The sequence below is a fragment of the Leucoraja erinacea genome, chromosome 13, assembly GCF_028641065.1.
Source record: "Leucoraja erinacea ecotype New England chromosome 13, Leri_hhj_1, whole genome shotgun sequence".
Classification (NCBI taxonomy): Eukaryota; Metazoa; Chordata; class Chondrichthyes; order Rajiformes; family Rajidae; genus Leucoraja; species Leucoraja erinaceus.
In genome coordinates this window covers 31,228,517-31,243,157 of record NC_073389.1, presented here as the reverse complement: position 1 = coordinate 31,243,157, position 14,641 = coordinate 31,228,517, and positions in this window count along the sequence as shown.

The window sequence follows — 14,641 nt, the reverse complement described above, 5'->3', positions numbered from 1 at the left end:
CATCAAAGTTAGCCTTTCTCCAATCAAAAATCTCAACCCTAGGTCCAGTTCTGACCCTCTCCATAATTATATTGAAACTAATGGTATTGTGATCACTGGACCCGAAGTGCTCCCCAACGCATGCCTCCGCCACCTGTCCAGTCTCATTTCCTAACAGGAGGTCCAACACTGCCCCTCCTCTATGTATTGCTGCAAAAAACTATCCTGCACACATTTTACAAACTACAAACCATCCAGCCCATTTACCGAATGTGTTTCCCAGTCTATGTGTGGAAAGTTGAAATCTCCCACAATCACTACTTTGTGCTTACTACTAATATCTGCTATCTCCTTACAAATTTGCTCTTCCAATTCTTGATCCCCTGTATGTCTATAATACACCCCTATAAGTGTTGCTACCCCTTTCCCACTTCTCAGTTCCACCCAAATAGCCTCCCTAGATGAGCCCTCCAATCTATCCTGCCAAAGCACTGCTGTAATATCTTCCCGGACTAGTAATGCAACACCTCCACCTCTTGCTCCTCCAATTCTATCACACCTGAAGCAACAAAATCCTGGAATATTTAGTTTCCAATCACAGCCCTTCTGCAACCATGTTTCACTGATCGCCACAACATCATACTTCCAGGTGTCTATCCAGACTCTAAGCTCATCCACCTTTCTTACAATGCTCCTAGCATTAAAATATGCACATTTAAGAAAACCCCCGCCTGTTATTCTCTGTTTATTTCCTTTTTTTTCTTTCTCCTCTTGTGCCCGAGTGCTTCCCTTTTCTGCTTCCTGCCTCCCATTCTGTGTACTAGCTTTCTCTATTTGAGTCCCTCACCCCAACCGTTCTAGTTTAAAGTCTCCCCAGTAGCCTTTGCAAATTTCCCCGCCAGGATATTGGTCCCCCTCGGGTTCAAGTGCAACCCATCCTTTCTGTACAGGTCCCACCTTCCCCAAAAGAAGTCCCAATGATCCAGAAACTTGAATCCCTGCCCTCTGCACCAGTCTTTCAGCCACACATTTATCCTCCACCTCGCTCCATTCCTACTCTCACTGTCGCGTGGCACAGGCAGTAATCCTGAGATTGTTACCTTTTTGGTCCTTTTCCTTAACTCTCCTCCCAACTCCCTAAATCCTCCCTTCATCAAATTCACTTTCACAAATTCATTTTGACTTTTTTTTGTTATCGAAGTGCCCCCTTCTGATTTATTAAAATGTTCTAGCATTTTCCCTATAGTTCATGTTGTGTATCAGTCTATAGTTCCCTGGTAGACCTGACGACCAATAACGTTGACGACCAATAACGTTGACGACCAATTATAATTATAAGGGCCATCTTAGCATTGGTATGCAGATCACCAACAAGATAGTAAAAGTGAATCCCCCTAGTACATAAAAAAGATCACATTTTATGATCAGGTATTCCAGTTAAGGGGAGCAGCATTGAGCTTAGACTGTCACATCAGTGCAATAAAGTTGTCAAAAAGTTCAACAGTATTCACAAAAGAGGATGGAGAACTACCCTGTTAGCCTAATGTTAATGGTAGGAAAGATGATGGAATCTAAAATGAAGGTTGTATTAATAGAATACCTTGTAAAAAAATAATAGGATTATGTAAAGTGACCACGAAGCATTGATTATAAAGTAGACGCCATCGCCTTTCTCCTTGCCCCAAGTGTGTATATTTCCATGCTGTATTTTTCCCTCAATCAATTTTTTGTGCTAAGATCTTTACTTTCAACTGTGCAATCTTTAATTTCAGGGTTTTCCCTCTCAATATCCCCTTGCAATTTACTTCTCGCTTCTAAAATTTAGGTACCCCAAAAGAGTTCATTCCGAGCCACTTTCATTTTGCAACAACCTCTCTGTAATAGATTTTAGAAATACATTTACTTCTATTTCTGCCATTAAATCTGTTACGTGTGCTGTATGCTTTCACAGAGAGAGCTTTCAGCTTTTTTTCTCTTTTCCATGGACTTTATTCAGCAAAATGCATAATACAGCATATCAAAAGTACATTCAAAGGTTACAATACATCAAGCAATCATTATAGTACAATGATGCAGTCATTATTTACAATGCTCTCGACCCCACCCGGCGACCAGCGTACACGGAAGGTCTCCAGAGTCCCCGTGGACACCGCGTGTTCCCTCTTCAGGGACACACGAGCACGGACATAGCCCTGGAAGAAGGGCAGGCAGCCGATTCTACCATCGACCATCGACCGCCCGCTGCCTGGACCCGCGAATGGCCGTATTGGCCAGGCCCAGGAGCAAACCGACAGGGAGGTCCCACTCCCCCGATTGGCTCTCCCCACTCCCTGCCTTGTGTCCAAACACCAGGATCATAGGACTAAAATACAACCAAAACTTGAGGAACAGCCCCTTCAGGTATTGGTACAGGAGCAGCAACCTCACACACTCCATATATGCATGAACCCGGTCTCTTCCTCGCCACAGTAAATACAGGCGGCCGGCGAGCCCGCGAATCGACTCAAAAGTTTATTACATGTCACCGCTCTGTGCAACTCTCTCCACCCCAGGTCCCCAATGTAAAGGGGGACGACTCCCTTGTAGAGAGACCTCCACTGGGGACCGCTCCCTCCTTCAGGTGGTGACAAGGACAGTGGAGGCATGTCCGGCTGGAAGACGAAGGCAAGGAAGTGCAGAATGTGCAGGAGCATTCTATACAGTATGTGTCTCTTCGCACCATGAAACGGCACGCTGGGCATCTCTGAAAGGCGGCCCAACTTGTGTGGAGCCGGCGCCCGAGAAATATCCCGGAGCCTCGGCCCGATGAGCAAATCCGACGGAGCGGGGGTAAGCTCAGTCAGAACCACTCCAAGCCCACGCCTCTCATCGACACCCGTCATGACAGGGTGAGGACCAGCCACCCCCGCAGCCACTATATACCCCTCCCCCTGTGGAGCAACACCCTGGCTGAAAACAACCAAATTCTTCAATCTTAGCACATCACGATAGAAACTAGGCAAACCCCGTAAGGCGGGTTGCCTGATGCCCGCCACCGGGAGCCGCAAAACCCCCCCTTAGGCAACGACCCCGGCATACATATCCGCATACATATACCTCCGCAGAGACCTGAGATGGAGAACCGTCACCTGGGTATGCACGCATACCAAGGACTGGCCGCCATCCTCTAATGGGAGACTCAGGACCGCTGCGGAAACCCAGTACTTCCTATCTCCCCAAAAGAAATCCATCCGCTTTTTCTCCAATGCAGTTGCAAAGATAGAGGGCGGGACAAGAGTAGCCAGCCTTTACCACAACATGGAGGCCACCACCTGGTTTATGACCAGCACCCTACCCTGGAAAGAAAGAACTCTAAGCAAGCCTGACCAGCGCCCCAGCCAGGTGATTACTTTCATCTCCAGCTCCAGCCAGTTCGCCGGCCAAGCATCCTCAGTGGGACTCAGGTAGACCCCCAGATAGAGGAGGTGCGTGGTGCTCTACGCATACAATGTCATCTCCTCCGGCAGGGAGTCCACCTGCCACTGACCCACTAGAAGTCCAGAACACTTACTCCAGTTAATCCTGGCGGACGATGCAGCTAAGAAAACCTGCTGGCAATCACGCTTCCTCCGCAGGTCACCAGGGTCAGTGAACATAAGGAGTACATCATCGGCATACGCCGAAAGAACCACCTCCACACCTGGTTCTGGTAGAGCCAGGCCAGTCAACCACCTCCGAAGAAGACACAGGAACGGCTCCACACAGACCGAGTACAACTGACCAGACATGGGACACCCCTGGTGTACCCCCCTCCCAAAGTTAATGGGAGCCAACAACACACCATTAACCTTCACGAGACAGACTGCTACAGCATATAAAAGCCAGACCCGTGCCACAAAATGCGGTCCAAATCTGAACGCTTGCAACATCCCGAACAGGTAGTCATGATCTACCCTGTCAAAAGGGGGTATGGAGAGAAGGCAGGTACGGGATACTGAGTTGGATGATCAGCCATGATCATATTGAATGGCGGTGCAGGCTCGAAGGGCCGAATGGCCTACTCCTGCACCTAATTTCTATGTTTCTATGTTTCTATGTAAGCCTTCTCCTGATCAAGGGACAGAAAAGCAGCTGAATGACCAGTACCCTGAGATAGATGAATCAGGTCCCTAACCAGGTGGATGTTACCCTGAATGGACCAGCCAGGGACTGTATGGGACTGGTCCGGGTGGATCAATTGGGACAGCACAAAGCCCAGGCGATTTGCCATCACCCGTGCAAAAACTTTATACTCTGTACAGAGGAGAGAGACCAGGCACCAGCTCTTCAACAGGCGCAGTTCGCCCTTGTTGGGCAGCAGGACAACGACTGCCCTGCACCACGAGAGGGCATCTCCCCGGTCGCCAGAAGGCTCTAACAAACTCTACCGTCAGTCCATCCAGCCCAGGGGATTTGCTGGTGAGGGGCACGAGTCAACTCCTCCAAATATAAGGGTTCATCAAGAAGTTCAAACACGTCCCTGTCTACAGTCGGTAGACACTCCCACAGGACCCGCTGAGCCTCCCTGCTGAATCCATCTGCGGAGAACAGAGGTCCATAAAAGAACCGCACTAAACCACTGATCTTCTCTGGATCTGTGACAGAGGAGCTATCATACGCGAGCAGCTCGACGAGCAGTTTGCAGGCTACCCGCCCTTTCTCCAAAGAGAAAAAGAAAGGTGATGCACAGTATAGATCGGACCCGCATCCTCACGTACGCACCTCGGGAACTCTGTACATACAGAATGTACGTAACCCTGGCCAGACCCCAGTCTACAAAGAATGGACCCTGCACCCTCTCCTTCCCATTCACCACTTCACACTTACTTAAGGCAAGACTCCAGTATGAACAGACTGGTCCATCTCCCACCCCAACCAACACTTCACACCCACTCACAGCCTGACCTCAGTCTGCTAAGACTGGGCTCTTCTACAACCACCCCCCTCCAATCACCACTTCACACCCAATCACCCACACCCTCTGTGCTGCACAACATCACTTATCTAATATCTACTCAACAGCCAAAAATCCATAGCCCCCCTTTCATCTGGTGGAGAGGCTTTTCAGAGGACAAAAAAGCCAGAAATCTCCAGGACCTGACAATGTTTCCCCTTCTACTCTTAAGCTCTGTGCCAAACAGCTGGCACCGGTCTATACAGACATTTGTAACCAGTCCCTGCAAACATGTACTGTCCCTGCTTGCTTCAAAGTTTCCACTATTGTCCCTGTACCAAAAAAGGTAAGGATTACTTGTCTTAATGACTACAGGCCAGTTGCACTGATCTCTGTAGTCATGAAGACACTCGAAAGGCTTGTGCTGGCCAAGCTGAAAAATGTCACAAGCCCCCTGCTGGACCCTCTGCAGTTTGCACATCAGGCCAATAGATCTGTAGATGACGCAGTCAACCTGGGCCTGCACTTCATCCTACAGCACCTAAACCGCCAGGGGACCTATGCGAGGATCCTGTTTGTTGATTTTAGCTCTGCATTCAACACCATTGTGCCAGAGCTACTACACTCCAATCTTTCAGAGTTGACTGTGCCTGAACCCCTTTGCCAGTGGATCACCAGCTTCCTGACAGACAGGAAGCAGCATGTGAGGCTGGGAAAGCACATTTTGGACCCACAAATGCTCAGCAGAGGAGCACTGCAAGGCTGCATACTCTCTCCTCTCCTCTACACTCTCTACATCAACGACTGCACCTCCACAGACACCTCTGTCAAGCTTCTCAAGTTTGCGGATGACACAACATAGAAACATAGAAAATAGGCGCAGGAGTAGGCCATTCGGCCCTTTGAGCCTGCACCACCATTCAATATGATCATGGCTGATCATCCAACTCAGTATCCTGTACCTGCCTTCACTCCATACACCCTGATCCCTTTAGCCACAAGGGCCACATCTAACTCCCTCTTAAATATAGCCAACAAACTGGCCTCAACTACCTTCTGTGGCAGAGAATTCCAGAGATTCACCACTCACTGTGTGAAAAAATGTTTTCCTCATCTCGGTCCTAAAAGATTTCCCCCTTATCCTTAAACTGTGACCCCTTGTTCTGGACTTCCCCAACATCGGAAACAATCTTCCTGCATCTAGCCTGTCCAACCCCTTAAGAATTTTGTAAGTTTCTATAAGATCCCCCCTCAATCTTCTAAATTCTAGCGAGTACAAACCGAGTCTATCCAGTCTTTCTTCATATGAAAGTCCTGACATCCCAGGAGCAGTCTGGCGAACCTTCTCTGTACTCCCTCTATGACAAGAATGTCTTTCCTCAGATTAGGAGACCAAAACTGTACGCAATACTCCAGGTGTGGTCTCACCAAGACCCTGTACAACTATAACCATATAACCATATAACAATTACAGCACGGAAACAGGCCATCTCGACCCTTCTAGTCCGTGCCGAACACGTATTCTCCCCTAGTCCCTTATACCTGCGCTCAGACCATAACCCTCCATTCCTTTCCCGTCCATATAACTATCCAATTTATTTTTAAATGATAAAAACGAACCTGCCTCCACCACCTTCACTGGAAGCTCATTCCACACAGCCACCACTCTCTGAGTAAAGAAGTTCCCCCTTCATGTTACCCCTAAACTTCTGTCCCTTAATTCTCAAGTCATGTCCCCTTGTTTGAATCTTCCCTACTCTCAGTGGGAAGAGTTTATCCACGTCAACTCTGTCTATCCCTCTCATCATTTTAAAGACCTCTATCAAGTCCCCCCTTAACCTTCTGCGCTCCAAAGAACAAATCCCTAACTTGTTCAACCTTTCTCTGTAACTTAGTTGCTGAAACCCAGGCAACATTCTAGTAAATCGCCTCTGTACTCTCTCTATTTTGTTGACATTGCAGTAGAACCTCCCTGCTCCTATACTCAAATCCTTTTGCTATGAATGCTAACATACCATTCGCCTTCTTCACTGCCTACTGCACCTGCATGCCTACTTTTAATGACTGGTGTACCATGACACCCAGGTCTCGTTGCATCTCCCCCTTTCCTAATCGGCCACCATTCAGATAATAGTCTACTTTCCTGTTTTTGCCACCAAAGTGGATAACCTCACATTTATCCACATTATACCACATCTGCCATGCATTTGCCGACTCACCCAGCCTATCCAAGTCACCTTGCAGCCTCCTAGCATCCTCCTCACAGCTAACACTGCCCCCCAGCTTCGTGTCATCCGCAAACTTGGAGATGTTGCATTCAATTCCCTCATCCAAATCATTAATATATATCGTAAATAGCTGGGGTCCCAGCACTGAGCCTTGCGGTACCCCACTAGTCACTGCCTGCCATTGTGAAAAGGACCCATTTATTCCTACTCTTTGCTTCCTGTCTGCCAGCCAGTTCTCTATCCACATCAATACTGAACCCCCAATACCGTGTGCTTTAAGTTTGTATACTAATCTCTTATGTGGGACCTTGTCGAAAGCCTTCTGAAAGTCCGGATATAACACATCCACTGGTTCTCCCTTATCCACTCTACTAGTTACAACCTCGAAAAATTCTATGATTCGTCAGACATGATTTACCTTTCATAAATCCATGCTAACTTTGTCCAATGATTTCACCACTTTCCAAATGTGCTGCTATCCCATCTTTAATAACTGATTCTAGCAGTTTCCCCACTACCGATGTTAAACTAACGGGTCTGTAATTCCCCGTTTTCTCTCTCCCTCCCTTTTTAAAAAGTGGGGTTACATTAGCTACCCTCCAATCCTCAGGAACTACTCCAGAATCTAAAGAGTTCTGAAAAATTATCACTAATGCATCCACTATCTTTTTCTCTTCACATATCTATAAAAGCTTTTGCAGTCAGTTTTTATGTTCCCTGCCAGTTTTCTTTCATAATCTATTTTCCCTTTCCTAATTAAGCTCTTTGTCCTCCTCTGCTGGACTCTGAATTTCTCCACATCCTCTGGTAGGCTGCTTTTTCTGGCTAATTTGTATGCTTCATCTTTTGTTTTGATACTATCCCTGATTTTCCTTGTTATCCACGGATGCACTACCTTCCCTGATTTATTTTTTGCCAAACTGGGATGAACAATTGTTGTAGTTCATCCATGCAGTCATTAAATGCCTTCCATTGCATATCCACCGTCAACCCATTAAGAATCAATTGCCAGTCTATCTTGGCCAATTCACATCTCATACCCTCAAAGTTACCTTTCTTTAAGTTCAGGACCCTTGTTTCTGACTTAACAATGTCACTCTCCATCCTAATGGAGAACTCAACCATATTATGGTCACTCTTGCCCAAGGGGCCACGCACAACAAGACTGCTAACTAACCCTTCCTCATTACTCAATACCCAATCTAGAATAGCCTGCTCTCGCTGGTTCCTCGACATGTTGGTTTAGAAACCTATCCCGCATACATTCCAAGAAATCCTCTTCTTCAGCACCCTTGCCAATTTGATTCACCCAATCTATATGTAGATTGAAGTCCCCCATTATAACTGTTTTACCTTTGTTGCACGCATTTCTAATTTCCTGTTTGATGCCATCCCCAACTCCACTACTACTGTTAGGTGGCCTGTACACAACTCCCACTAGAGTTTTCTGCCCTTTAGTGTTTCGCAGCTCTACCCATATCGATTCCACATCCTCCAAGCTAATGTCCTTCCTTTCTATTGCGTTAATCTGCTCTCTAACCAGCAACACTACCCCACCTCCTTTCCCTTTCTGTCTATCCCTCCTGAATATTGAATATCCCTGGATGTTCAGCTCCCAGCCTTGGTCACCCTGGAGCCATGTCTCCGTGATCCCAACTATATCATAGTCATTAATAGCTATCTGCACATTCAACTCATCCACCTTATTACGAATGCTCCTTGCATTGAAACACAAAGCCTTCAGGCTTGTTTTTACAACACTCTTATCCCTTATACTATTATGTTGAAAAGTGGCCCCTTTTGATTTTTGCCCTGGATTTGTCTGCCTGCCACATTTCACCTTGCTACCTATTGCTTCTACCCTCATTTTACACCCCTCTGTCTCTACGCTCACACATTTAAGAAACCCTTTCCCTTTAACTCCATCCTCAACTATCCCATTCGACACCCCACCCCCCTTATTCAGTTTAAAACCACCTGTGTAGCAGTGGCAAACCTGCCTGCCAGTAGGCTGGTCCCCCACCTGTTAAGATGCAATCCGTCCCTTTTGTACAGTTCCCCCTTACCCCAAAACAGATCCCAGTGATCTAAGAATCTAAATCCCTGCCCCGTGCACCAGTTCCTCAGCCACACGTTCAGGTCCCATATCTCCCTGTTCCTGCTCTCGCCAGCACGAGGAACTGGAAGCAAACCGGAGATAACAACCTTGGAGGTCCTGTTTTTCAGCATTTTTCCGAGCACTCTAAAGTCACGCTGCAGAATATTCATCCCTTTCTTTCCGACATCGTTTGTGCCGACATGCACTACCACCTCCGGCTGGATTAAGGCACAACCCTGATTGGACTGATCCAGGATGGGGAGGAATCTGCCTACAGACAGGAAGTGTCACAGCTGGCATCCTGGTGCTGTTGCAACAACCTAGTGCTCAATGCTCTTAAGACAGTGGAATTGATTGTAGTCTTTAGGAGAGCTCCCCCTCCCCTCACCCCTCTCTCCATCAACCACACCACAGTCACATCTGTGGAGTATTTTAAGTTCCTGGAAACCATCATCTCCAAGGGCCTTAATTGGAGGGCTACCATCAACTGCACAGTCAAAAAGGCACAACAGAGGATGTACTTCCCATGGCAGCTGAGGAAGCACAATCTGCCACAGGTAATGATGGTAAAATTCTACACGGCCATCGTAGAGTCTGTCCTCACCTTCTCCATCATGGTCTGGTTTGGCTCAGCCACCAAGCACGACACCTGGAGCCTGCAGCAAATCGTCCGATCAGCAGAGAAGGTTATTGGCTGCAACCTTCCCCCCATTGATGAACTGTACACTGCATGGGCATGGAAGTGAGCAGGCAAGATCATCTCTGACCCCTCTCACCCTGGCCACAAATTCTTTGAATCACTTCCCTCTGGAAGGCGACTCCGGACTGTCAAAGCTGCCACAGCCAGACATAAAAACAGCTTTTTCAACGAGTAGTAGCTCTACTCAACAGCCAAAAATCTGTAGCCTCCCTTTCATCTGGTATTTTGTTGGTTCACACCTTGATCAATGGTATTTTTATCATTAATGTTTTATTATTATTAATGCTTAGTGTTTTCTGAGTCATTCGTAACGGTCACTGTATGTCATGTTGTTACTTGTGGGCGGAGAACCAAGGCAAATTCCTTGTACGTGAATACTTGGCCAATGAACTTACTTACTTACTTACTCTGTACAGACAGCACCTGTAGTCAGGATCAAACCTGGATCTCTGGCACTGTAAGCTCTGTAAGGCAGCAACTCTACTGCTGTGCCACCATGCCTCCACCTTTCCTCACTGTTCCCATCTGCCAACCAACCTTAAGGGAAGGTTTACTTTCACTCTTCCTGTTCGATCAGATGCCACAATCTGCAACCTTTTGTTCTCAACTTAACACCCTACCCTGTCTCACCTGACTTGATCTGCCAATCATTTCCTCCTTACCTGGATTCATCTAATTGCTTGCCAGCTCTTACTCCAACCTATGCCTTCACCTCTTTATACTGGCTATCTCACCTCTATCCTTTTAGTTCAGATGAAGGGTCTCGATCCAAAGCATCAAGCATCCATTTCTCCCCAAAGGTGCTGCCTGACCTGCTGAGTTTCTGTGGCAGTTTGCCAAAAGGTTCCAACCTTCTGCCGTCTCCAGAATCTTTATCCTTCCTTATGAACGAGACCTTGGGTGAATCCACTAAACCACAGTAGAAACCCAAATGCCGTGCAAACTGGGATTGACTGGCTATAAAACCTAACAAGCAGGCATTTTGCAAGGACTTATTTGCAAACAGGAGAAATCTAGGAAGAAGCCTTTATTTAAATGTTACAAGGCATATACGATACATAGATCTTTTATATATGGAGCACAGAATATAAGTTAAGTTGAATTTTGGACAGGAGGTGTTATTGTACTCCAAATGAGACTCTACTTCCTGGGAAGATTATGGAGATCCAGCATGTCGAAGAGGATTCTCCTGAACTTCTACAGGTGCACGGTAGAGAGCATTCTGGCCTGGTTCGGAAACTTGAACATCCAGTAGCGAAAAAGACTACAAAAACTTGTGACCACTGCCCAGTCCATCACTGGCTTTGACCTCCCCACCGTCGAAGGGATCTATCGTAGTTGCTGCCTCAAAAAGGTAGCCAAAATCATCAAGGACCCACACCATCCTGGCCACACACTGGTCTCACCATTGCCAACAGGAAGAAAGTACAGGAGCCTGAAAACAGTAACGTCCAGTTTCAAGAACAGCTTCTTCCCTCCAGCCATCAGGCTATTAAACACAACAACGAATAAACTCTGAACTGCAAAATACTATATTATTATTGCACTATATTTGTTATTTATTGAACTTTTTTCTTTTTTTTTTCTCTCCCCCCCATTAGGTACTATGTTTACAAATTCACATATTCTGTTGTGCTGCAGCAAGTAAGAATTTAATTGTCCAATCCGGGACATATGACATATGACACTCTTGACTCTTGATTTAACTAATATTAAAACCACAATTGAATAGCAAGTATACTGCACATCATTATAGCAAAATCTATTTTGGAGCCTCCTTTCCCTCTTATTGATAGAAAACAAAAATAGTGAAAAAAAATCTATATTCAGTTCAAAAGTTGCAAAGCATAAACACATCACTAAATGTTAAAATCAATGTTTGTTCATATTTTGCAAGAGCCAATCTGTGAAGTACCCGATTAATCTCTTTTCACCTGCCACCGCTTGGCATATTATGTTTCTGTGCTTTTATTTAATTGCCTTCTATCACAAACTTTCCTGTAACAAAATTGTATCGAGGAACATATGCCCTTCGCTATATGAGATGCCACTGTGCACAGAGGCAAGTATGTTGTAATGGCGAGGAAGAAACAAAACTGGATTGATTCAGCAGCAGGGACACCCAGTCTCAATTTCATCACCAGAAGGACGAAAGGTTGTGTTTTCGAAGATTGTGTTTTCTGCACATTATTAGATTATTAGAAATCTAATGTCTAATGACAAATGTCCATCCAGGCTGAAATAAGAGGGTATCTTACAAACGAACTGGATACATTTTTGAAAGAAGAAATATCAATGGATATTAGAATGGACAGAGCAATATATTTAGAATCAGCTCCTGTTGAAAGGACATCATCGGTATGTGTAGGGGACTCATTTGTTTCCCCCAATTTTACAATTTCAATGCTTCTTTGAAACAATGAATACCAGATAACACTTAATTGTTTACTGGAAAGGTTTGCACTTTAGATAATGATTGTAATTAAAGGAAGTGGGTAGAATTTATTGAATATTTCCCTCAGCTGCAGTCAACACTGCATTAATACATGAGCTATATTAGATTGCAGGTGAAAGGCTCATTCCATGGTAATAGTATACAATTAATGCACTAATCTAAGGCGCTGCCTTGGTAGCCTCGCCTTGTCAAGAAGTTAATTGAAATAATTTAACATTTCTCAGTCCAACAGATAGAAAAAATAGCTAACAATAAAAAATAATGCAAAGCAAAGTGCTCTCAGGTCAAAGGTGGAAGTGATGACTGAAGGGAAGATGCAACAAGGGTAGAATTGTGTGTGTAATTTGAAGTGGGAATAAAAAAGAAAGGAACATTTGTTTGCAGCTAAGAAAATAAAATGATTACAGGGTGCTTGATGCATGTGGACCACATTCCATCTTTTTCCACTGTCTACCAAGTGAGCAGAATAAAAGCTGCTCTATGCTTGAATGCAGCAAATTGACAATGCTTCATTTTACGATTAATCATCATTATACCAAGGAAGCAAAAAAAATGAAATAGTAAACAAAATCGGATGATTTGATACCAAGAAATGAATTGACCATTGTATGGAGTAGCAAGTTTGATTAAATTGAACGACAAGTTTGCATCTCAGTGAGAAAGAATAGATATTGGTCTAAGAAATCATGAATAGAAATGTGTGTTGCAAATCAATTAGTCTCAGTGCCATGAGTTTAATAATGATTGTACATCAGGAATGTTGCGTACATTCCTGTTTGTACATCGGAATGTCTCCTCTTAAAGTAGGCACTTCTGATAGCACATCACTCTGCCCAGTCTTATGCTAGATTATCAGAAGTCATCTTATACATAACTCCTTGGAGCAGGATCCAATGCAGTGTACAAGGAGGTACCTACTACATACCGCAATTAGAGTGGCACATCAATTGAATTTAGTTTAGTTTATTGTCATGTGTACTAAGGTACAGTGAAAAGCTTTTGTTGCTTGCTAACCAGTCAGCAAAAAGATGATACATGATTACATTCGAGCCATCCACAGTGTACAGGAATAACATTTAGTGCATGATAATATCCAGTAAAGTTCGATCAAAGATAGTCTGAGCATCTCTAATGAAGTAGATCAGGACTGCTCTCTAGTTCTTGGTAGGATGGCTCAGTTCCCTGATACAACAGCATACAAAAGCATGCCCCATGTGACTGATATTCTTCAAATAGATGATGACTAATTTAGGCACTACAAATGCAATTTTTCAGTTGCCATTGCAGATTACTGGTAAATGCAAGAGCAGTAAATTAAGAATTGTGGATTGACCCTTTGACTTTCCAATATTTCCTCTGCCTCAAGGGGTTTGAAGATGTTCGCTGAATCATATCTGCAATTGACCAGAGACGTAGTGATCCCATCTTGCTCATTTCATCATTGTCTACTTGTTCATTCACTCAGCAAGTTCTCCAGCTTTGCCCGAGTTCTCTCCCACTAAAGGGTTGGTTGTAACCTGGTAGTGGAATGCAAAACCTGGCTGATGGTCTGAACTTCAGCTGTTCTAACTTTTTGATCTCATTTAAATTTAATAAGCCTGCCTATTTTCAGTACATGATTTCTGGGGGCCTAATACCAATAGCAATAGAAGCATTCAACCAGGAGCAGTTAACAGATGTGCCCTCAACCTCTGCACAAACGTGTAACAACACAGCAAAGCAGTTGCTGCCCTGAGCTTGTTGTCACAACTCGGGTGGTGCCACCAATCTTCAACACACCTCTGACTATGACTCTTAAAGATAACTCAGCCCTTATTTTCCCCTTTTTATAATAATCTCTCCTTTCACGCTGCTGCAGTTTAATGGGAATAAACCCTACCTCAGAACAAAAGGGTAGTCAACAATGTTATGGAGACTCAATGCGCCTAAAATGCATGTTATGATGGACTGGGATATCTCCCTCATTTCAGAGGGGGAACATTTGCAATGCCCAGCGTTTGCTGCAGAATTCTCATGCGTGGTGTAGAAACACATGTGGATAGACAACATTGAAGATTAAATGTTCATACTTCCACTCAGTGGTAAGGCAGTGTTGGTGGGCCAGTTCTGGCTCAGGTGGGACCACCTCACTATATGTCATTCCTTGGCCCACTTCCTCAGTTCATCCAGATCTTGCATTGTGATCTTACAGTGAAGTCCATGCGAAAAGCAGGGTGAATAACAAACAATGTTTAGACCTTGTAATAACTATTCCATCAACTGGAACATT